General features: G+C 51.7%; 1 protein-coding gene across 2 annotated transcripts in view; it reads left to right on the top strand.

Annotated features, from left to right (window-relative positions):
- Positions 1–19,331: 19,331 nt before the first annotated feature.
- The window catches only part of MOB3A (MOB kinase activator 3A), a 34,887-nt gene continuing 31,136 nt past the window's right edge, over positions 19,332–23,082 (top strand). Inside the window, exon 1 of one of the 2 annotated variants that reach the window (XM_029057397.1) lies at positions 19,332–19,463. The gene's annotated coding sequence lies outside the window, so the exon portion shown is untranslated. The remainder of the gene's footprint in view (positions 19,464–23,082) is intronic. The other variant, XM_029057396.2, reaches the window with a different exon arrangement.

The raw sequence follows: 23,082 nt of genomic DNA, 5'->3' as shown, positions 1-23,082 counted from the left end.
CACACAGTAGGTGCTTAAATAGGATTATCACTACTACTACTACTAGGCCTTCGTAGATCTTAAGCACGTTATTCCAGGTCAAGGTCGGAAACCTTGGCCTTATCCCTAACCTATCGCTCTCATTCAATCCACATATTCAATCCATCATCAACTACTGTCAATTCTACAACGTGACATCGCTAAAATCTGCCCTTTCCTCTCCATTGCAATTGGTACCATGCTGATCCAAGCACTTACCATGTCCCACCTCAATTACTGCATCAACCTCCTCATTAACTTCCCTACCTCCTGTCTGTCCCCATGCCAGTCCATACTTCACCCTGCACCTGGCGCAGATCATTTTCCTAAGAAAAAGTTAACTCCACATCTCCCCACTTCTCCAAAAACCTCCAGTGGTTGCCCATCCACCTCTGCATCAAACAGAAACTCCTAACCATTAGCTTGAAAGCACTCAATCACCATGCCCCCTCCTATCTCACCTCACTGATTTCTTTCTATAACCCAGAGTACTCACTTGGCTCCTCTAACTCCAATTTACTCATTCACTGTACCTCGATCTCGTCTATCCACTGACCTTCACCCATATCCTGCCTCTGACCTGCAACGCCCTCCCCCTTCATATTGGAGAGGCGATAACTCTCCTCACCTTCAAAGCTTTGTTATAATCCCATCTCCTCAAAAAGCCCTTCCCCAACTAAGCTCTCACTTCCCCTACTCTCTCTCTTCCTCCTGAATCATCCCTGCACTTGGATTTGTACTCTTTCTTTCACCCCACCATCAACCCTACAGCGCCTAGGTACATATCCGAAATTTATTTTAATGTCTGTCTCCTGCTCCATTCATTCAATAGTATTTATTGAGTGCTTACTGTGTGCAGAGCACTGTACTAAGCGCTTGGAATGTACAAGTCGGCAACATATACAGTCCCTGCCCTTTGATGGGCTTACAGTCTAATTGGGGGAGACAGGCAGACAAGAACAATGGCAATAAATAGAGTCAAGGGGAAGAACATCTCATTAAAACAATGACAAATAAATAGAATCAGGGTGATGTACATCTCATTAAACAAAATAAATAGGGTGATGAAGATATATACAGTTGAGCGGACGAGTACAATGCTGAGGGGATGGGACGGGAGAGGGGGAGGAGCAGAGGGAAAGGGGGGAGAAGAGGGCTTAGCTGTGGAGAGATGAAGGGGGGGGTAGAGGGAGCAGAGGGAAAAGGGGGGAGCTCAGTCTGGGAAGGCCTGTTGGAGAAGGTGAGCTTTAAGTAGGGATTTGAAGAGGGTAAGAGAATTAGATTGTCGGAGGTGAGGAGGGAGGGCATTCCAGGACTGCGGGAGGACGTGGCCCAGGGGTCGACAGCGGGATAGGCGAGACCGAGGGATTGTGAGGAGGTGAGCGGCAGAGGAGCGTAGCATGCGGGGTGGGCAGTAAAAAGAGAGAAGGGAGGAGAGGTAGGAAGGGGCAAGGTGATGGAGAGCCTTGAAGCCTAGAGTGAGAAGTTTTTGTTTTGTGTGGAGGTTGATAGGCAACCACTGGAGGTTTTTAAGAAGGGGAGTGACACGCCCAGAGCGTTTCTGCAGGAAGATGAGCCAGGCGGCGGAGTGAAGAATAGACTGGAGCGGGGCGAGAGAGGAGGAAGGGAGATTAGAGAGAAGGCTGACACAGTAGAGAAGCAGCGTGGCTCAGTGGAAAGAGCACGGGCTTGGGAGTCAGAGGTCATGAGTTTGAATCCCTGCTCTGCCACTTGTCAGCTGTGTGACTGTGGGCAAGTCACTTGACCTCTCTGTGCCTCAGTTCCCTCATCTGTAAAATGGGGATTAACTGTGAGCCTCACGTGGGACAACCTGATTACTCTGTATCTCTCCCAGCGCTTAGAACAGTGCTCTGCACATAGTAAGCGCTTAACAAATACCAACATTATTATTATTATTACAGTAATCTAGCCAGGATATTACGAGAGCCTGTAGCAGTAAGGTAGCCGTTTGGGTGGAGAGGAAAGGGCGGATCTTGGCGATATTATAAAGGTGAGACCGGCAGGTCTTGGTAACGGATCAGATGTGTGGGGTGAACGAGAGAGACAACTCAAAGATGGCACCAAGGTTACGGGCCTGAGAGACGGGAAGGATGGTCATACCATCCACGGTGATAGGGAAGTCTGGGAGAGGACTGGGCTCGGGAGGGAAGATGAGGAGCTCAGTCTTGCTCATGTTGAGTTTTAGGTGTTGGGCAGACATCCAGGTGGAGACATCCTGGAGGCAGGAGATGCGAGCCTGAAGGGAGGGAGAGAGGACAGGGGCAGAGATGTAGATCTGTGTGTCATCTGCATAGGGATGATAGTTGAAGCCGTGAGAGCGAATGAGTTCACCAAGGGAGTGAGTGTAAATGGAGAACAGAAGAGGGCCAAGAACTGACCCTTGAGGAACTCCAACAGTTAGAGGATGGGAGGGGGAGGAGGAGCCTGTGAAGGAGACCGAGAATGACTGGCCAGAGAGATAAGAGGAGAACCAGGAGAGGACGGAGTCCGTAAAGCCAAGGTGAGATAAGATGTGGAGGAGAAGGGGATGGTCGACAGTGTCAAAGGCAGCTGAGAGGTCAAGGAGGATTAGAATGGAGTAGGAGCCACTGGATTTGGCAAGAAGGAGGTCATGGGTGACCTTAGAGAGAGCAGTCTCAGTAGAGTGGAGGGGACAGAAGCCAGATTGGAGGGGGTCCAGGAGAGAATGGGAGTTAAGGAATTCTAAGCAGCGAGTGTAGACGACTCGTTCTAGGATTTTGGAAAGGAAGGGTAGTAGGGAGATAGGGCGATAGGTGGAGGGGGAAGTGGGGTCGAGAGAGGGTTTTTTTAGGATAGGGGAGACGTGGGCATGTTCGAAGGCAGAGGGGAAGGAGCCATTGGAGATTGAGTGGTTACAGATAGAAGTTAAAGAGGGGAGGAGGGCAGGGGCGATGATTTTTATAAGATGAGCGGGAATGGGGTCTGCATACAGTAAGCACTCAATAAATGTGGTTGATTGACCTGGAGCGCTCTACTAAGGGCTTGGGAAGAGGACAACATAACAGATTTGGTAGATACGTTTCCTGCCCACGAGCTCACAGTCTAGACCTTTAACTCTCTCCTTAGGCCCCCTGTTCCTCCCTCTCCCCCATCTCTCACCCTCAATGATCTGGCCACCTACTTCATCACAAAAATCAACACAATCAGGTCTGAGCTCCCCAAAGTCACCCCTCTCCCTCTTGCCTCCCCACCCCCGCCAACCCTCTCCCCTACTTTCCCATCCTTCCCTGCAGTAGCCTCAGAGGAGATCTCCTCCCCCCTCGCAAGTGCCACCCCCTCCACCTGCGCCTCGGACCCCATTCCCGCTCACCTTATAAAAATCATCGCTCCTGCCCTCCTCCCCTCTTTAACTTCTATCTTTAACCACTCAATCTCCAATGGCTCCTTCCCCTCTGCCTTCGAACATGCCCACGTCTCCCCTATCCTAAAAAAACCCTCTCTCGACCCCACTTCCCCCTCCACCTATCGCCCTATCTCCCTACTACCCTTCCTTTCCAAAATCCTAGAACGAGTCATCTACACTCGCTGCTTAGAATTCCTTAACTCCCATTCTCTCCTGGACCCCCTCCAATCTGGCTTCCGTCCCCTCCACTCTACTGAGACTGCTCTCTCTAAGGTCACCCATGACCTCCTTCTTGCCAAATCCAGTGGCTCCTACTCCATTCTAATCCTCCTTGACCTCTCAGCTGCCTTTGACACTGTCGACCATCCCCTTCTCCTCCACATCTTATCTCACCTTGGCTTTACGGACTCCGTCCTCTCCTGGTTCTCCTCTTATCTCTCTGGCCGGTCATTCTCGGTCTCCTTCACAGGCTCCTCCTCCCCCTCCCATCCTCTAACTGTTGGAGTTCCTCAAGGGTCAGTTCTTGGCCCTCTTCTGTTCTCCATTTACACTCACTCCCTTGGTGAACTCATTCGCTCTCACGGCTTCAACTATCATCCCTATGCAGATGACACACAGATCTACATCTCTGCCCCTGTCCTCTCTCCCTCCCTTCAGGCTCGCATCTCCTGCCTCCAGGATGTCTCCACCTGGATGTCTGCCCAACACCTAAAACTCAACATGAGCAAGACTGAGCGCTCCAGGGACCTGCAATAGGGCTCTGCACGTAGTGGGTGCTGTTCACTGACTCATCAAGAAGAGTCACAGGGTCAGAGCGAAGGCGAACCCATCCTGCCCTTAGTTTTCTCAGTTTGCAAATCAGAAATATTGAAGCCTGTCTCCTGCAGTTGAGGTCTCAGGGAAATTCTGCCCCATGACAACAGACCACACTCACTGTCCCTTCCAGCCATCTCACAGTGTGAGCTGGTGGGTGCAGGGGGAGGGGGTGGACGAGACAGTGCGGATGGCTCAGTGCCAGTCATCACCGTTACTGCATAAGTACTGCCAGCAGGGTCTGCCCTGGAGTTAAAGTGGACCTCGCCTCTCTCAGCCAGTGGTGTCTGCACCGTGTGAACCGAGTGCCCGGGGAGAGATTCTCAGTGTGACGCTCACAACCGTCGATGCAGTCTCCCTATCAGCAGCGGCCTCGTCAAGTCAAAGAACAACTCGGAGTGTGGTCTTGGCTGACCAAGCAAGAAAACAGCAGGAGTCGAGTTGTCCTTATACTTTTTTGGGGGGATGGTATTTGTCAAGGGCTTACTATGTGGAAGTACCGGGGGTAGATATGAGCTAATCAGGTTGGACACGGTCCATGTCCCATATGGGGCTCCCCATTTTCCAGAGGAGGGAACTGAGGTCCAGAGAAGTGAAGCGATTTGCCCAGTGTCCCACAGCAGACAAGTGGTAGGTATGAGAACCCAGGCCCCTGACTCTCAGGCCCGGGTTCTTTCCGCTAGGCCATGCTCTTCTCCAGCACTGCTTCTGACTGACTTTGACTTGACTTGAGTCCTGCAGCGTTTTTGCCTGATTAGCTGAGCCCCCTCTCTCTGGCCTTCCCTAGGCAATGCCAATGACTCATCCTAACACATTGCCTCAATCATTCAGGATTTTCCAATTCCAGGTTTTCCTCTGTTTCCCAGCATTAGAAACTGCACTATTAATGGAGCCTTTCCTGGGACTGTGGCCTGATCCTAACCCAGTCTTCTGACTGCTTGAATTTAGCTTAGTTCAGCTCAAAAAGAACTACTCCTTTTTTTGATGGCAGTGTGCCCTTCTGGGCTATCTGCAATAATTGGTGCCCAACTTTCAGCTGGGATGTGGCATTGTCTGAGCCTGACTTTGGTTTGCTGTATCCTGAAAATGGTTCCTCTGGCCTCCTTGCTTCCTTTCCGGTAGCTTAGCCTTTCCTGGTGGTTTGGGTACCCTGCTGTCATCCAATCTCCTTGTGTTTTGTGTCCCAACCAGAGGAGCTGTGTTTGTGTGAGCGAAGCTTCAGTACTGGGGGGCCCCTTATGCTCTTCGATAATCACTCCCGCCCCACGGCCCACATGCTCATCTCTTTTATTATTATTATTATCATTACTACTACTAAAAATAATAATAATAATCGTGGTATTTGTTAAGCACTTACTATGTGCCAAGCACTGTACTAAGTGCTGGGGAGATACAAGCAAATCAGGACACAGCCCCTGCCCCACATGGGACTCACAGTCTTAATCCCCATTTTACAGATGGGGAAACTGAAGCACAGAGAACTGAAGTGAGTTGCCCAAGGTCACACAGCAGACAAGTGGCAGAACCGGGATTATAACTTGGGTCCTTCTGCCTCCCAGACCCATGCTCTATCCACTGGGCCAGACTGCTTCTATTTTCCCCATCAGTAATTAATTTTCATTTAGCGTCTCTCTTCCCTTGTAGACTGTCAGTTCCTTGTGGGCCAGAACTGTGTCTACCAACTCTGTTGTACTGGACTCTCCCAAACGCTTAGTCCAGTGCTCCGCACAGGGTATGTGTTCAATGAATACCACTGATTGATTTTTGTCCCAGAACTTCACTGACGTACTGTCCCGCCATCTGATGTTGAGTCTGGCCTGTCGGCGATGCCAACAGAACTGGCGGAGGAGCTGGAGGTGGGGCCTGTGTGGGGTCCAGGTCTCCCAGCTGGAGAGAAGACCGGGCAGCGCTCCGGCCCGGGAGTCCTCGAGTTTAGTCTGGAGCCTGATACCACGCTACTGCCGCCACGCTCCAGTGGACAGTCTCCCCGAGGGCGGGCTGGCCGTCTTCATTCGGGTTTCTATTTCCTTGTCTCTCGTTGCATCTTTGGCCAGTGTGCTGTCTGGGTAGCAGAGTTCTGTCACAGCTTTTGGCTCCGTGTCGCCCTTATAGTTATGCAGTGGTGTGTATGGCTTCCCTGGTCCAAGCTGATCCATCGCCTCGGTTTTTTCTAGACTCATCGTCAGTCCGTAGTGCCTGGCTGATTCGTGTCTTCTTGGGCATCGCACTCCTTAAGGATGGGCTGGCCATCTTGAAATACCTCACCTTTGGCTTTTAGGCACTCAATCGCCTTGCCACCTCCTACCTTACCTTGCTAATTTCCTACTACCATCCAGCCCGCACACACTTGGTTCCTCCAATGCCAACCTACTCCCTGTACCTTAAACTTGTCTGTCTCCCCACCGGCCTCCTGCCCACTCTTTCCCTCTGGCCTGGAACTCCCTCCCCCTTCACTGCTCTCCCCACCTTCAATCAATCAATGGTATTTTTCCAAAGCAACCTTGGGCCCAGTTTAACATTCTTTTTGTCTAGGTATGGACGGATGGGTGCCACACGAACAGACTCGGGGCAGTGAAATCGTGTCTAGGTGCTGGTTTGTCTCTCTGAGCAACTAATTTGGAGACTAGTTCTCAAAGGGCTTATCTACCAACTCTGTTTATTATGCCAATGAAAATTTTCCTCTTCACCCTACTTGCTCTCATTCTTTCCCAGGACTAAGCCTGGCGGCGAGGGAAGAGCCAGAGTTAGCTCTCCCTTTTTGTCATTCAAGACCTGTCAATGGCTGCGGGCCCGTCCACCTCTTGAATGCCCTAAGTGATTCTTTGGTCAGAGACCTTCACAGCTGATGGTCCAGCCGTGGCAGGCGGAGTCAGGACCAGAACCCAGCTCTCCTGATTCTCCCTGGGGCCCACGCTGTCTTTACTGGATCCCCTCCAGCTCTCCCCCGCCCCTGCCGGCAAGGTAAATAATGCTACTAATAATAAATGGTACTTGTTAAGTGCTTATTATGTGCCAGGTAAGTACTAGATAAGCAAAGTACAGTGCTCTGCACACAGTAAGCACTCAATAATAATAATAATAATAATAGTACTGATATTTGTTAAGCGCCTACTATGTGCCGAATGCTGTTCTAAGCGCTGGGGTAGATACAAGGTAATCAGGTTGTCCCACATGAGGTCCACAGTTAATCCCCATTTTACAGATGAGGGAACTGAGGCACAGAGAAGTTAAGTGACTTGCCCAGAGTCACACAGCTGCCAAGTGGCTGAACCGGGATTCGAACCTATGACCTCTGACTCCCGAGCCCGGGCTCTTTCCACTGAGCCACGCTGCTTCAATAAATATGATTGAATGAATCGAATGAATGAAATACAGCTCCTGTCCCACATGGGGCCTACAGTCTAAAAGGGAGAGAGAACAGCTTATTATCCCCATTTTACGGATGAAGAAACTGAAGTCTAGGGAAGTGAAGTGACTTGCTCAAGGTCACACAGCAGGCATGTAGCAGAGCCGGGTCTCCTGACTCCCAAACCTATGCACTCAACTATCATCTCTATGCAGATGACACACAGATTTACATCTCTGCCCCTGTCCTCTCCCCCTCCCTTCAGGCTCGTATCTCCTCCTGCCTCCAAGATGTCTCTACCTGGATGTCTGCCTGCCACCTAAAACTCAACATGACCAAAACTGAGCTCCTCATCTTCCCTCCCAAGCCCTGTCCTCTTCCTGACTTCCCTATCACCGTGGATGGTACGACCATCCTTCCCGTCTCTCAGGCCCGCAATCTTGGTGTCATCTTTGACTCGGCTCTCTCGTTCACCCCACACATCCGATCCATTACCAAAACCTGCCGGTCTCACCTTTATAATATCGCCAAGATCCACCCTTTCCTCTCCACCCAAACGGCTCTTATTGCTACAGGCTCTTGTAATATCCCGGCTAGATTACTGTGTCAGCCTGCTCTCTGATCTCCCTTCCTCCTCTCTCTCCCCACTCCAGTCTATTCTTCACTCCGCTGCCCGGCTCATCTTCCTGCAGAAACGATCTGGGCATGTCACTCCCCTTCTTAAAAACCTCCAGTGGTTGCCTATCAACCTCCGCACTAAACAAAAACTTCTCACTCCATTCATTCAATAGTATTTATTGAGCGCTTACTATGTGCAGAGCACTGTACTAAGCGCTTGGAATGAACAAGTCGGCAACAGATAGAGGACAGTCCCTGCCGTTTGACGGGCTTACAGTCTAATCGGGGGAGACAGACAGACAAGAACGATGGCAATAAATAGAGTCAAGGGGAAGAACATCTCGTAAAAACAATGGCAACTAAATAGAATCAAGGCAATGTACATTTCATTAACAAAATAAATAGGGTAAAGAAAATATATACAGTTGAGCAGACGAGTACAGTGCTGAGGGGATGGGAAGGGGGGGAGGAGCAGAGGGAAATGGGGGGAAAAGAGGGTTAAGCTGCAGAGAGGTGAAGGGGGGGTGGTAGAGGGAGTAGAGGGAGAAGGGGAGCTCAGTCTGGGAAGGCCTCTTGGAGGAGGTGAGTTTTAAGTAGGGTTTTGAAGAGGGGAAGAGAATCAGTTTGGTGGAGGTGAGGAGGGAGGGCATTCCAGGACCACGGGAGGACGTGGCGGGATAGGCGAGACCGAGGGACGGTGAGGAGGTGGGCGGCAGAGGAGCGGAGCATGCGGGGTGGGTGGTAGAAAGAGAGAAGGGAGGAGAGGTAGGAAGGGGCAAGGTGATGGAGAGCCTTGAAGCCTAGAGTGAAGAGTTTTTGTTTGGAACGGAGGTTGATAGGCAACCACTGGAGGTGTTTAAGAAGGGGAGTGACATGCCCAGAGCGTTTTTGCAGGAAGATGAGCCGGGCAGCGGAGTGAAGAATAGACTGGAGCGAGGCAAGAGAGGAGGAAGGGAGATCAGAGAGAAGGCTGACACAGTAGTCTAGCCGGGAGATAACGAGAGCCCGTAGCAGTAAGGTAGCCGTTTGGGTGGAGAGGAAAGGGCGGATCTTGGCGATATTGTAAAGGTGAAACCAGCAGGTCTTGGTAACGGATAGGATGTGTGGGGTGAACGAGAGAGACGAGTCAAGGATGACACCGAGATTGCGGGCCTGAGAGACAGGAAGGATGGTCGTGCCATCCACGGTGATAGGGAAGTCTGGGAGAGGACCGGGTTTGGGAGGGAAGATGATGAGCTCAGTCTTGCTCATGTTGAGTAACCTTGTCAACCTTGTTCACTTTAAATTTATCCTTTCCTGCCTTAACTCTGCCCTCTCCTCTTTCAGGCAAAACTATTTTTCTTCCCTCATTGACACCCATGCCCATCACCCCCGCTAGCTCTTCCAGTCATTTAATTCCCTCCTCGGGCCCCCTGTTTCTCCCCCTCCTCTATCCCCCACCCCCAACGATCTGGCCACCTACTTCATTAAGAAGATTAACACTATCAGGTCTGAGCTCCCCATAGTCACCCGTCCCCCTTCTTCATCCCCCCAGTCCTCAACCCTCTCCTCTACTTTCCCATCCTTCCCAGCAGTATCTTCAGAGGAAATCTCCTCCTTCCTCTCAAGTGCCACCCCCTCCACCTGTGCTTCAGACCCCATTCCCACTCATCTTATAAAAACTCTCACCCTTTCCCTCCTCCCCTCCTTAACTACCATCTTCAACCGCTCACTCTCCAATGGCTTCTTCCCCTCTGCCTTCAAACATGCCCACGTCTCCCCCCATCCTAAAAAAAACCCTTTCTTGATCCCACTTCCCCTTCCAGTTATCACCCTATTTCCCTCCTAGTCTTCCTTTCCAAACTCCTACAGCACAAACGCCTACACTCGCTGCCTCGAATTACTAACTACAACTCTCTCCCAGATCCCCTCCAGTCTGGCTTCTGTCCCCTCCACTCCACCGAAACTGCCATCTCAAAAGTCACCAATGACCAAATCCAGCAGCCTCTATTCCATCCTAATCCTCCTTGACCTCTCAGCTGCCTTTGATACTGTCGACCATCCCCTCCTCCTCAATACATTATCCAAACTTGGCTTCACAGACTCCGTCCTGTACTGGTTCTCCTCATCTCTCTGTCTGTTAATTCTCACTCTCCTTTGCGGGCTCCTCCTCACCCCCCCCCCCCATCCCCTAACTGTAGGGGTTCCTCAAGGGTCAGTTCTTTGTTTCCTTGTGCTCTCCATCTATACTCACTCCCTTGGTGAACTCATTTGCTCCCACTGCTTCAACGATCATCTCTACGCAGATGACACCCAAATCTACTTCTCCTCCCTTGTTCTCTCTCCCTCCCTCTAGGCTCATATCTCCTCCTGCCTTCAGGACATCTCCACGTGGGTGTCCACCTGCCAACTAAAACTCAACATGTTCAAGACTGAGCTCCTTATCTTCCCTCCCAAACCCTGTCCTCTCCCTGACTTTTCCATCACTTTTGGATGGCACTACCATCCTTCCAATTTCACAAGCCCCGCAACCTTGGTGTCATCCTTGACTCTGCTCTCTCATTCACCCCACACATCCAATCCGTCACCAAAACCTGCTGGTCTCTCCTTCACAACATCGCCAAGATCCGCCCTTTCCTCTCCAACCAAACTGCTACCTTGCTGGTACAGTCTCTCATAATATCCCAACTGGACTACTGCATCAGCCTCCTTTCTGATCTCCCATCCTCCTGTCTCTTCCCGCTTCAGTCTATACTTCACTCCGCTGTCCGGATTACCTTTCTGCAGAAACACTCTGGGCATGTCACCTCCCTCCTCAAAAATCTCCAGTGGTTGCCCATCAACCTTTGCATGAAGCAAAAATTCCTCACTTTTGGCTTCAAAGCTCTCCATCACCTTGTCCCCTCCTACCTCATCTCCCTTCTCTCCTACAGCCCACCCTGCACACTCCACTCCTCTGCCGCTAACCTCCTCACTGTGCTTCGTTCTCGCCTGTCCCGCCGTCGACCCCTGGCCATATCCTACCGCTAGCCTGGAATGCCCTCCCTCCTCACATCTGCCAGAGAAGCAGCGTGGCTCAGTGGAAAGAGCACGGGCTTTGGAGTCAGAGTTCATGGGTTCGAATCCCAGCTCGGCCACTTGTCAGCTGTGTGACTTTGGGCAAGTCACTTAACTTCTCTGTGCCTCAGTTACCTCATCTGTAAAATGGGGATTAAGACTGTGAGCCCCACGTGGGACAACCTGATTCCCCTGTGTCTACCCCAGCGCTTAGAACAGTGCTCGGCACATAGTAAGCGCTTAACAAATACCAACATTATTATTATTATTATTAAAATAACTTTCTTCCCCTCCTCAAGGCCCTACTGAGAGCTCACCTCCTCCAGGAGGCCTTCCCAGACTGAGCCTTCTCTTTCCCTCTGCTCCTCCTCCCTTCCTCATTGCCCCTACTCCCTCCCTCTGCTCTACTCCCCTCCCCTCCCCACAGCACTTGTATATATTTGTACATATTTATTGCTCTATTTTATTAATGATGTGCATTTATCTATGGTTCTATTTATCTATTTTGATGATATTGATACCTATCTATTTGTTTTGTTGTCTGTCTCCCCCTTCTAGACTGTGAGCCCGTTGTTGGGTAGGGATTGTCTCTACCTCTTGCCAAATTGTAGTTTCCAAGCACTTAGTACAGTGCTCTGCACACAGTAAGTGCTCAATAAATATGAGTGAGTGAATGAATGAAGTATGGACTAGAGTAGGGAGAGACAGGAGGCTGGGAGGTCAGCAAGGAGGCTGATGCAGTAATCCAGGCGGAACAGGATGAGTGATTGTATTAATGTGGTAGCAGTTTGGATAGAGAGGATAAAGCGGATTTTAGTGATGTTGTGAAGGTGGGACTGATGGGATTTAGTGATGGATTGAATATTTGGGTTGAATGAGAGAGAGGAGTTAAGGATAACCCCAAGGTTATGGGCTTGTGAGACAGGAAGGATGGCGGTGCTGTCTACAGTGATGGGAGAGTGAGGGGGAGGACAGGATTTGGGTGGGAAGATTCTGTTTTGGACATTTTAAGCTTGAGGTGACAGGAGGATGTCCAGATAGAGCTGTCTTCAAGGCAGGAGGAAATGGGAGACTGGAGAGAGGGAGAGAGATTAGGGCTGGAGATGTAGATTTGGGTATCATTCACATAGAGGTGGTAGTTGAAGCCATGGGAGCAAATGAATTCTCCAAGGGAGTGGGTGTAGATGGAGAATAGAATAAAAGGGGACTCAGAACTGAATCTCGAGGACCCCTGCATTTAGGGGCCGGGAGGCAGAGGAGGAGCTCGCAAAGAAGACTGAGAATGCATGGCCAGAGAGATAAGAGGAGAACCAGGAGAAGACAGTGTCTGTGAAGCCAAGGTTGGATAACGTTTCCAGGGGAAGGGAGCGATCGGCAGTGTCAAAGGTGGCTGAGAGGTTGAGGAGAATTAGGATGGAGTAGAGGCCATTGGATTTAGCAAGAAGGAGAGCATCGGTGATGCTCGAGAGGGTGGCTTCCATGGAGTGAAGGGGACAGAAGCCAGACTGGAGGGAGTCAAGGAGAGAACTGGAGGAGTTGGATATGGGAGAGTCAAGGATGAGGCACACTGAGAAGGTGAGCTTGGGAAGAACACAGTGCAAACAACTGTATATATCTTTATCACCCTATTTATTTTGTTTATTTTGTTTAATGAGATGTACATCACCCTGATTCTATTTAGTTGCCATTTTTTTTATGAGATGTTCTTCCCCTTGACTCTATTTATTGCCATTGTTCTTGTCTGCCTGTCTCCCCCGATTATTCATTCAATTCATTCAATAGTATTTATTGAGCGCTTACTATGAGCAGAGCACTGTACTAAGCGCTAGGAATGAACAAGTTGGCAACAGATAGAGACAGTCCCTGCCGTTTGACGGGCTTACAGTCTAATCAGGGGAGACAGGCAGATAAGAATAATGACAATAAATAGAGTCAAGGGGAAGAACATCTCGTAAAAACAACGGCAACTAAATAGAATCAGGGTGATGTACATCTCATTAAATAAAATAAACAAAATAAATAGGGTGGTAAAGATATACACAGTCAAGCGGACGAGTACAGTGCTGAGGGGGTGGGATGGGAGAGGGGGAGGAGGAGAGGGAAGTGGGGAGAAGAGGGTTTAGCTGCGGAGAGGTGAAGGGGGGTAGAGGGAGCAGAGGGAAAAGGGGGGGAGCTCAGTCTGGGAAGGCCTCTTGGAGGAGGTGAGTTTTAAGTAGGGATTTGAAGAGGGGAAGAGAATTAGATTGTCTGAGGTGAGGAGGGAGGGCATTCCAGGACCGCGGGAGGACATGGCCCAGGGGTCGACGGCGGGATAGGTGAGACCGAGGGACGGTGAGGAGGTGGGCGGCAGAGGAGCGGAGTGTGCGGGGTGGGCAGTAGACAGAGAGAAGGGAGGAGAGGTAGGAAGGGGCAAGGTGATAGAGAGCCTTGAAGCCTAGAGTGAGGAGTTTTTGTTTGGAATGGAGGTTGATAGGCAACCACTGGAGGTGTTTAAGAAGGGGAGTGACATGCCCAGATCGTTTCTGCAGGAAGATGAGCCGGGCAGCGGAGTGAAGAATAGACTGGAGCGAGGCGAGAGAGGAGGAAGGGAGATCAGAGAGAAGGCTGACACAGTAGTCTAGCCGGGAGATAACGAGAGCCCGTAGCGGTAAGGTAGCCGTTTGGGTGGAGAGGAAAGGGCGGATCTTGGCGATATTGTAAAGGTGAAACCGGCAGGTCTTGGTAACGGATAGGATGTGTGGGGTGAACGAGAGAGATGAGTCAAAGATGACACCGAGATTGTGGGCCTGAGAGATGGGAAGGATGGTCGTGCCATCCACGGTGATAGGGAAGTCTGGGAGAGGACCGGGCTCGGGGGGGAAGATGAGGAGCTCAGTCTTGCTCATGTTGAGTTTTAGGTGGGGGGCAGACATCCAGGTGGAGACATTCTGGAGGCGGGAAGAGATGCGAGCCTGAAGGGAGGGGGAGAGGACAGGGGCGGAGATGTAGATCTGCATGTCATCTGCGTAGAGATGGTAGTCAAAGCCGTGAGAGTGAATGAGTTCACCAAGGGAGTGAGTGTAAATGGAGAACAGAAGAGGGCCAAGAACTGACCCTTGAGGAACTCCAACAGTTAAAGGATGGGAGGGGGAGGAGGCGCCTGCGAAGGAGACCGAGAATGACCGGCCAGAGAGATAAGAGGAGAACCAGGAGAGGACGGAGTCCGTAAAGCCAAGGTGAGATAAGGTGTGGAGGAGGAGGGGATGGTCGACAGTGTCAAAGGCAGCAGAGAGGTCAAGGAGGATTAGAATGGAGTAGGAGCCATTGGATTTGGCAAGAAGGAGATCACGGGTGACCTTAGAGAGACCAGTCTCAGTAGAGTGGAGGGGACGGAAGCCAGATTGGAGGGGGTCCAGGAGAGAATGGGAGTTGAGGAATTCTAAGCAGCGATTGTAGACGACTCGTTCTAGGATTTTGGAAAGGAAGGGTAGTAGGGAGATAGGGCGATAACTGGAAGGGGAAGTGGGGTCAAGAGTGGGTTTTTTTAGGATGGGGGAGACGTGGGCATGTTTGAAGGCAGAGGGGAAGGAACCATTGGAGATTGAGTGGTTAAAAATAGAAGTTAAGGAAGGGAGGAGGGCAGGGGCGATGGTTTTTATAAGGTTCATTCATTCATTCATTCAATAGTATTTATTGAGCGCTTACTATGTGCAGAGCACTGTACTAAGCGCTTGGGATGAACAAGTCGGCAACAGATAGAGACAGTCCCTGCCGTTTGACGGGCTTACAGTCTAATCGGGGGAGACGGACAGACAAGAACAATGGCACTAAACAGCGTCAAGGGGAAGAACATCTCGTAAAAACAATGGCAACTAAATAGAATCAAGGCGATGTACAATTCATTAACAAAATAAATAGGGTAACGAAAATATATACAGTTGAGCGGACGGGTACAGTGCTGTGGGGATGGGAAGGGAGAGGTGGAGGAGCAGAGGGAAAAGGGGAAAATGAGGCTTTAGCTGCGGAGAGGTAAAGGGGGGATGGCAGAGGGAGTAGAGGGGGAAGAGGAGCTCAGTCTGGGAAGGCCTCTTGGAGGAGGTGATTTTTAAGTAAGGTTTTGAAGAGGGAAAGAGAATCAGTTTGGCGGAGGTGAGGAGGGAGGGCGTTCCAGGACCGCGGGAGGACGTGACCCAGGGGTCGACGGCGGGATAGGCGAGACCGAGGGACGGCGAGGAGGTGGGCGGCAGAGGAGCGGAGCGTGCGGGGTGGGCGGTAGAAAGAGAGAAGGGAGGAGAGGTAGGAAGGGGCAAGGTGATGGAGAGCCTTGAAGCCTAGAGTGAGGAGTTTTTGTTTGGAGCGGAGGTCGATAGGCAACCACTGGAGTTGTTTAAGAAGGGGAGTGACATGCCCAGATCGTTTCTGCAGGAAGATGAGCCGGGCAGCGGAGTGAAGAATAGACCGGAGCGGGGCGAGAGAGGAGGAAGGGAGGTCAGAGAGAAGGCTGACACAGTAGTCTAGCCGGGATATAACGAGAGCCCGTAATAGTAAGGTAGCCGTTTGGGTGGAGAGGAAAGGGCGGATCTTGGCGATATTGTAGAGGTGAAACCGGCAGGTCTTGGTAACGGATAGGATGTGTGGGGTGAACGAGAGGGACGAGTCAAGGATGACACCGAGATTGCGGGCCTGCGGGACGGGAAGGATGGTCGTGCCATCCACGGTGATGGAGAAGTCTGGGAGCGGACCTGGCTTGGGAGGGAAGATGAGGAGCTCAGTCTTGCTCATGTTGAGTTTTAGGTGGCGGGCAGACATCCAGGTGGAGACGTCCCGGAGGCAGGAGGAGATGCGAGCCTGAAGGGAGGGGGAGAGGACAGGGGCGGAGATGTAGATCTGCGTGTCATCTGCGTAGAGATGGTAGTCAAAGCCGTGAGAGCGAATGAGTTCACCGAGGGAGTGAGTGTAAATGGAGAACAGAAGAGGGCCAAGAACTGACCCTTGAGGAACTCCAACAGTTAAAGGATGGGAGGGGGAGGAGGCTCCAGCGTAGGAGACCGAGAATGATTGGCCAGAGAGGTAAGAGGAGAACCAGGAGAGGACAGAGTCCGTGAAGCCAAGGTGAGATAAGGTACGGAGGAGGAGGGGATGGTCGACAGTGTCAAAGGCAGCAGAGAGGTCAAGGAGGATCAGAATGGAGTAGGAGCCATTGGATTTGGCAAGAAGGAGGTCATGGGTGACCTTAGAGAGAGCAGTCTCGGTAGAGTGGAGGGGACGGAAGCCAGATTGGAGGGGGTCTAGGAGAGAATGGGAGTTAAGGAATTCTAGGCATCGATTGTAGACGACTCGTTCTAAGATTTTGGAAAGGAAGGGTAGTAGGGAGATAGGACGATAACTGGAGGGGGAAGTGGGGTCAAGAGCGGGTTTTTTTAGGATGGGGGAGACGTGGGCGTGTTTGAAGGCAGAGGGGAAGGAGCCCTTGGAGATTGAGTGGTTAAAAATAGAAGTTAAGGAAGGGAGGAGGGCAGGGGCGATGGTTTTAAGAAGGTGAGAGGGAATGGGGTCCGAGGCGCAGGTGGAGGGGGTGGCACTGCGAGGAGGGAGGAGATCTCCTCTGAGGATACTGCAGGGAAGGATGGGAAAGTAGGGGAGGGGGTTGTTGCGGGGGAGGGGAGAGGCGGAGGGGTGACTTTGGGGAGCTCAGACCTGATCGTGTTGATTTTCGTGAGGAAATAGGTGGCCAGATCATTAGGGGTGAGAGATGGGGGAGGGGGAGGAACAGGGGGCCTAAGGAGAGAGTTAAAGGTCCGGAACAATCGGCGGGGGTGACGGGCATGGGTGTCGATGAGGGAGGAGAAGAAGCTTTGCCTGGCGGAGGAGAGGGCAGAGTTAAGGCAGGAAAGGATAAATTTGAAGTGTGTGAGGTCGGCTTGGTGCTTGGACTTTCGCCAGCGGCGCTCAGCAGCTCGAGCATAGGAGCGTAGGAGGCGGACGGAGGAGGTGATCCAGGGCTGTGGGTTAGTGGCGCGAGAGCGGCGGAGGGAAAGGGGGGCGAGAGAGTCGAGATGAGTAGTGAGGGTGGAGTTGAGAGCGGAGACCTGATCGTCGAGAGTGGGAAGAGAGGACAGGGCGGCAAGGTGAGGCGAGATGCTATTGGAAAGACGGATGGGATCGAGAGAGCGGAGGTCTCTGTGGGGCAGTAGCGAAGGTGAGCGGGAATGGGGTCCGAGGCGCAGGGGGAGGGGGTGGTACTTGCGAGGAGGGAGGAGATCTCCTCTGAGGATACTGCAGGGAAGGATGGGAAAGTAGGGGAGAGGGTTGGTGGGGGGGGGAGGGGAGAGGCAGAGGGGTGACTTTGGGGAGCTCAGACCTGATTGTGTTGATTTTTGTGATGAAGTAGGTGGCCAGATCATTGGGGGTGAGAGATGGGGGGGGGGAGGAACAGGGGGCCTAAGGAGAGAGTTAAAGGTCCGGAACAATTGGTGGGGGTGAGGGGCATGGGTGTTGATGAGGGAGGAGAAGTTTTGCCTGGCGGAGGAGAGGGCAGAGTTAAGGCAGGAGAGGATAAATTTGAAGTGTGTGAGGTCGGCTTGGTGCTTGGACTTTCTCCAGCAGCGCGCGGCAGCTCGAGCATAGATGCGTAGGAGGCGAACAGAGGAGGTGATCCAGGGCTGTGGGTTAGTGGAGTGAGAGCGGCGGAGGGAAAGGGGGGCGAGAGAGTTGAGATGAGTAGATAGGGTGCCCGTCAAAGGGCAGGGACTGTCTCTATCTGTTGCCGACTTGTACATTCCAAGTGCTTAGTACAGTGCTCTGCACATAGTAAGCGCTCAATAAATACTATTGAATGAATAGTGGGAGAGCAGTAAGGATATTCAATCAATAAATGGCATTTATTGAGCATTTACTGTTTGCGGTAGTGCTTGAGAGAATATAATATAACAGTGTTGGTTGACGTGTTCCCGCCCACAAGGAGCTTACAGTCAAGAGGGGAAGACAGACTCTAAGTAAATTACGGGTATTCACATAAATTCTGTGGGGCTGAGGGTGAGGTGAATAAAGTGTACAAATCCAAGTGAAAAGGTGAAGCAGAAAGGAGTGGGAGTAGGGGAAAGTAGCGGGGAGATAGCTGGATGACAAGAGTTTCTATTTGATGTGGAGAGTAAAGGGCAACCACTGGAGGTTTTTGGAAGAGGGGGAAGGTGTGCACAGAAGAGTGTTTTAAAACAGCATCTTATAGAACAGTGACATTGGGAATGGAGCAAAGTCTGGACTGGATAGAAGAAAGGCTGGAAGCAGGGAGGTCAGCGAGGAGGCTGATAGAGTAGTCAAGGGCCTGGACTGTTGAGGAGGCCTTCTGGATGGAGGTGAAGGGGCGGATCCCTTCTGGTGTATGCATTCCCGAATGCAGTCTTCACCGTCCCCTTGCCGCTAGAGCTTTGGTTAATAATGCTCCTAGCCTGTTGAATTGGCAAGGGTCTGGGACATTTTGGTTTCCTCTCGTGCCTGTGGTCCGGTTGGCCGAACCAGGGTGGAAGATAGGGAGGTGGCATGGCTCAGTGGAAAGAGCATGGGCCTGGGAATCAGAGGAGTTGGGTTCTAATCTTGACTCCGCCCCTTGTCTGCTGTGTTACCTTGGGCAAATCACTTCACTTCCCCGGACCTCTGTTCCCTCATCTGGAAAATGGGGATTAATCCATCAATCATATCTATTGAGTGTTTATTGTGTGCAGAGCACTGTACTAAGCGCTTGGGAGAGCACGGTACAAAGGAGTCGGTAGACGCTTTCCCTGCCCACAAGGGGTGAAGAACTGTTGCCGAATTGTACATCCCAAGAGCTTAGTACAGTGCTCTGCATATAGTAAGCCCTCAATAAATACTATCGAATGAATGAATGAAGACTGTGTGCCCCGTGTGGGACGTGGGCTGTGTGCAACCCGATTATCGTGTCTCTACCCCGGCGCTTAGTACAGTGCCAGGCACAAATACCATTTAAAAAAACAAAAGGCAAAACAAAACCCGGAACTGCCGCCCCCTCGGCCAGCGCCTTCTAAGGCGGGAATGAGTTCGGGCCCCGGCGGCATCGTCACCTTTGTCATGTGCCGCGGACCCTTTAAAAGAAGTAGGTCCGGCTGGGTCGCGGAAGCGGGACCGGTAATCTTCCGCGCTGCCCCGAGAGAGAAAGAGAAAGTTAGAGTGCGCCGTGGTTACAGCTGCCGGGAAGAAGCCAGCGGAGCGAGGCCTTCCGAGGAGCCACCGGCGCCGGAACGAGACTCGCTGGTGAGGGGCGAGCGGAGCCGGAAGAATCCAGGAGCCCCGGGGCGGGCGGGCGAGGGAGGGAGGGAGTGGGCCAGGAGGAGACCAAGGGGACGGGGACGGAGACGGAGGGAGGGAGGGGCGCGAAAGCCCGGAAATTGGCAGCAGTACTGCTCCAGGAGGGGGCTTCCTTGGGGGGGATTCGAATCGCCCCTCTTTCGCCCCGTCCCCCACCCCTCGCCGCCGCCCTTCTTCCTCTCCCTTCCTTTTCGCCCTCCCTCTCTTCCTCCCTTCCGTCCCCATGTAGGCCCCCCCCCGCCCCTTATCTCCCGTGCCCCGCCAGCTTCTAGCACTCCCCGAAGGGTAAGATGCTCCCTGAGCAGTGGGGAGGCTGGTGCCGAGGAAAGATTTTAAGCCCCCAAGAGGTGCTTCTGCGACTGGGGATTTCCTGTACTTTGCCTGGTCACCGCCTTTCACCACCCCCACGCAGAGGGTTTGCAGTTTGAGGAACCAAAAGTATGAGCCGGACTTTCAGCCTGAACTCTGGGTTTCCTGGCTGACTACTTTCGTTTAACTTAGATGAATAGAAAACGTTAAAGCCACTGAGCCCCTTAATTGCATTTGTTCAAAATTTAAAAAACAAAAACCCGAGTACAGCTCTTCCCCAACGGACTAGAACAGCTTTCTAAAATTGGGATTTTCCAGCAAAGGTTACGTTTCCCATTTTGGACCCCATCGTCGGTGGCATTTAGAGGATGATCAAGTCTCCAACTTTGGTCCTGAGACTTCAGGACGGAGACCCCGCGCCAATGAACTGCTTCTAGCATCCTTGCCCGGCAGAGTGCTAATCTCAGTGCAGCCTAGATTTTTCCCATAAACAGATTCCCTTTAGTAATCAAATGAAACATTTAGGGGTGTAAGTGGAACAAGTCACCCAGTGGATGGGTTAATCCTCACCTCACTTGGGCAGTGCAGGCTTAACCAGGGCATTTGATGCTGCTTGGTGTTTTCAGATCCCGAGAGGATGTTCTAAAAGTGTCGTGGCTTCTGTCCCATCCGGCTTCGCTAACTAACCATGTTGAGGCATAATTTTCACGTTGAAAGATACCGCTTTGCTAACTCTTAGGGGTGTAAATCTTTGAGGTAGGAGGGCCCGCAGTGGCGGTGCTGGGAGCCAGGGTGGCCACAGGGCGGCGGCGGCCAGGCCCAGTGCGACTTGCCAGGCGGCTGTGGGGTCCGTGCCAGAGGGCAAGAGGTGGAGCCACAACTTTGCTCGGGTCCATCGGGCGGGCTGACTCTTCTGCACAAATGGCTTTGGAGGCATGCCAACCCCATGGAGTCGGAGTCGGGGCTGAGGGGATCATCTAAGTACTCACGGGGTAAGCAGCCAAGTAAGTGCTTAGGCGACACAGAAAGGAGGGCAAATAGGGTGGGGAAATCATTGAGAAGTTTCCGTAGGAGAAGAGAGAGAAAAGGTTGGGGCGCAAATCTGTTAAGAGGCAGGCTGAGCGGTGACATGATTGAAGTCTTAGGCAAGATAAATACCCAACTGTTGTTCACCAGATCCCACTGAAGTGTGAAGGTTCAACAGCAACACAAGGAAACGCTTCTTTACCCAGTAAGGGATGAGTCTGCAGCATTTGTTCCTCCCAGAGGTTATGCAGGCTGAGCACATCAGCAGGTTCTAGAAGGGTCTGGATTGATCGACAGAGAACCAGTTTGTAGTCAGGTAAAAAAGGGCAAGTTCTCTCGGTCGAGGGAAGCGGGGATTTTGAGGGTCCCCCTCTTGGCCATGAGGATGATGTCGAGGAGGGCAGCAAGCATGTACTAGTAGTAGCAGCAGCAGCAGCATTTATTGCGCACCCACTTGGTGTGGTGCACTGTGCCAGGCGCTTGGGAAGTACAGACTAAAGAAGTGACATGTCCCCTGCCCACAATGAGCTGGTGCTCTAACAGGGGAGATGAGCATAAAAAGAAAAACATCCTCATGGGCTGTAGACCTAACTCCTACATGTCTTCTGTTCTGTGCGTGGCATTCCCGAGGCTTGGGACTTTAGCCATGAAGTCTAGCTGGGAGATAGAACTCTTTGATCCCCAATGGTGATGGAGAACAGAATTGACATCTTGAGGGAGAACAGAGAAGAGCTGGTTTCTCAAACTTTAGCCAACCAATTGATAAAAAGAACCCCCGAGCTGTTTTATCAACAATAGGTGACTTTTTCCCATTCTGACCATCGCTAAAAGTCAAAAGACCTCCTGACCCACCTGGGCTTTTCGAAACTTAGTTGTGGAGGCCTTCGACAATCCCAGGCTGTCTCCGAGCCTCAGACTCGGTACCATTTAAGTACTTGATATTCACCCCACCCTCAGCCCCACAGTGCTTATGTCGATATCCGTAATTGGTTTTAATGTCTGTTTTTCCCCTCTAGACTCTGAGCTCTGTTGTGGGCAGGGGTGTGTCTACCAATTCTGTTGTATCGTACTCTCCCAAGCACTTAGTCCAGTGCTCTGCACACAGTAAGCGCTCAATGAATACCACTGATTGAACTTCCCTCGGTCCCTCCCCTACCTTCTCATCACTCTCTTTCTCCTCCTTCCTTCCTGATTGTCTCTCAAGAGAAGATTTCCTGCCAGCTCTCTAGCCCTACCCCCTCTACCTGGACCTCTGACTCCATTCTCGCTCTCCTCTTGTGAACATTTGCTCCCACCCCCTCTCCTCCCAAATCTTTATCATTTCTCTCTCTACCCCCCTTTCTCTCTCTCTCTCCCTCCTCTCCCCCCTCCTCTCTCTCTGTTTCTCTCTCTCATGGCTCCTTCCCCTCTGCTTTCAAACATGCTCAAGTCTCCCCACCCTAAAAAAAAGCCTTTTCTGGGCAGGGTAGCAACAGGATGTGGTCAGGTTATGACTTGACTCTTACTAAGCAAACAATGAATTTCTGAAGAAGATGCAATTATCCCCTTGTAACTTGGCACTTCCTCATTTAAGTGGTCGGTGCTTGGGGGCAGGGGGGTGGGGGAGAGCTGGTGTGTGTGTGTGTGTGTGTGTGTATACACATGCATATGTGACTGCACATTGTTTTCAAGCTACAGATTCACTCTTAATTGATGAGATGGGTTTTAAATCTCATCAGGAATGAGTCAGGGGTTGAGGAAAGAGGGAGGAAGAGAGAATGGAAGAATCACTCGCAGTCTGAGTCAGGGAGATGGGCCTAGAGGTTGAGGGAGGAAAAGGGAGTTGCCTCTATCAAGGGCTGAAGTTTCATCAGCCTTAAATTGATCAATCAGCCAATCGTATTTATAAAATCCACTCATTCGTTTAATGGCGGGAGAACCCACAGGGAGAGACCCGCTGACCTGAGACCCGAGCATTCCCCCATCCCCTTGCTCCCCCTTCTGCTCCCCAATAGTCTGTGTGGGAGGGTGGGGTCCTGTAAGATACAGGGCCTGCGGCTGCCTGGAGCGTCACCAGGAAGGGCAGGGAGGCGTGGCCAGCGCCGGCCTTCTTTTTGGCCTGCGGCTGCCCTGAATGAGTTGTGGGGGTTCCTAGCCGCTAACTCAATTTATGGATGCCTCAGGCTCACTCAGCCCAAGGGATGGAAGGGAGTTACCACTTGCTAGGAAGGATGGGTACCAGGAAGATTCA

This window comes from Ornithorhynchus anatinus, unplaced genomic scaffold (genome assembly GCF_004115215.2).
Source record: "Ornithorhynchus anatinus isolate Pmale09 unplaced genomic scaffold, mOrnAna1.pri.v4 scaffold_93_arrow_ctg1, whole genome shotgun sequence".
NCBI classification, from domain to species: domain Eukaryota; kingdom Metazoa; phylum Chordata; class Mammalia; order Monotremata; family Ornithorhynchidae; genus Ornithorhynchus; species Ornithorhynchus anatinus.
This window is presented reverse-complemented; position numbering and strand designations above follow the sequence as displayed.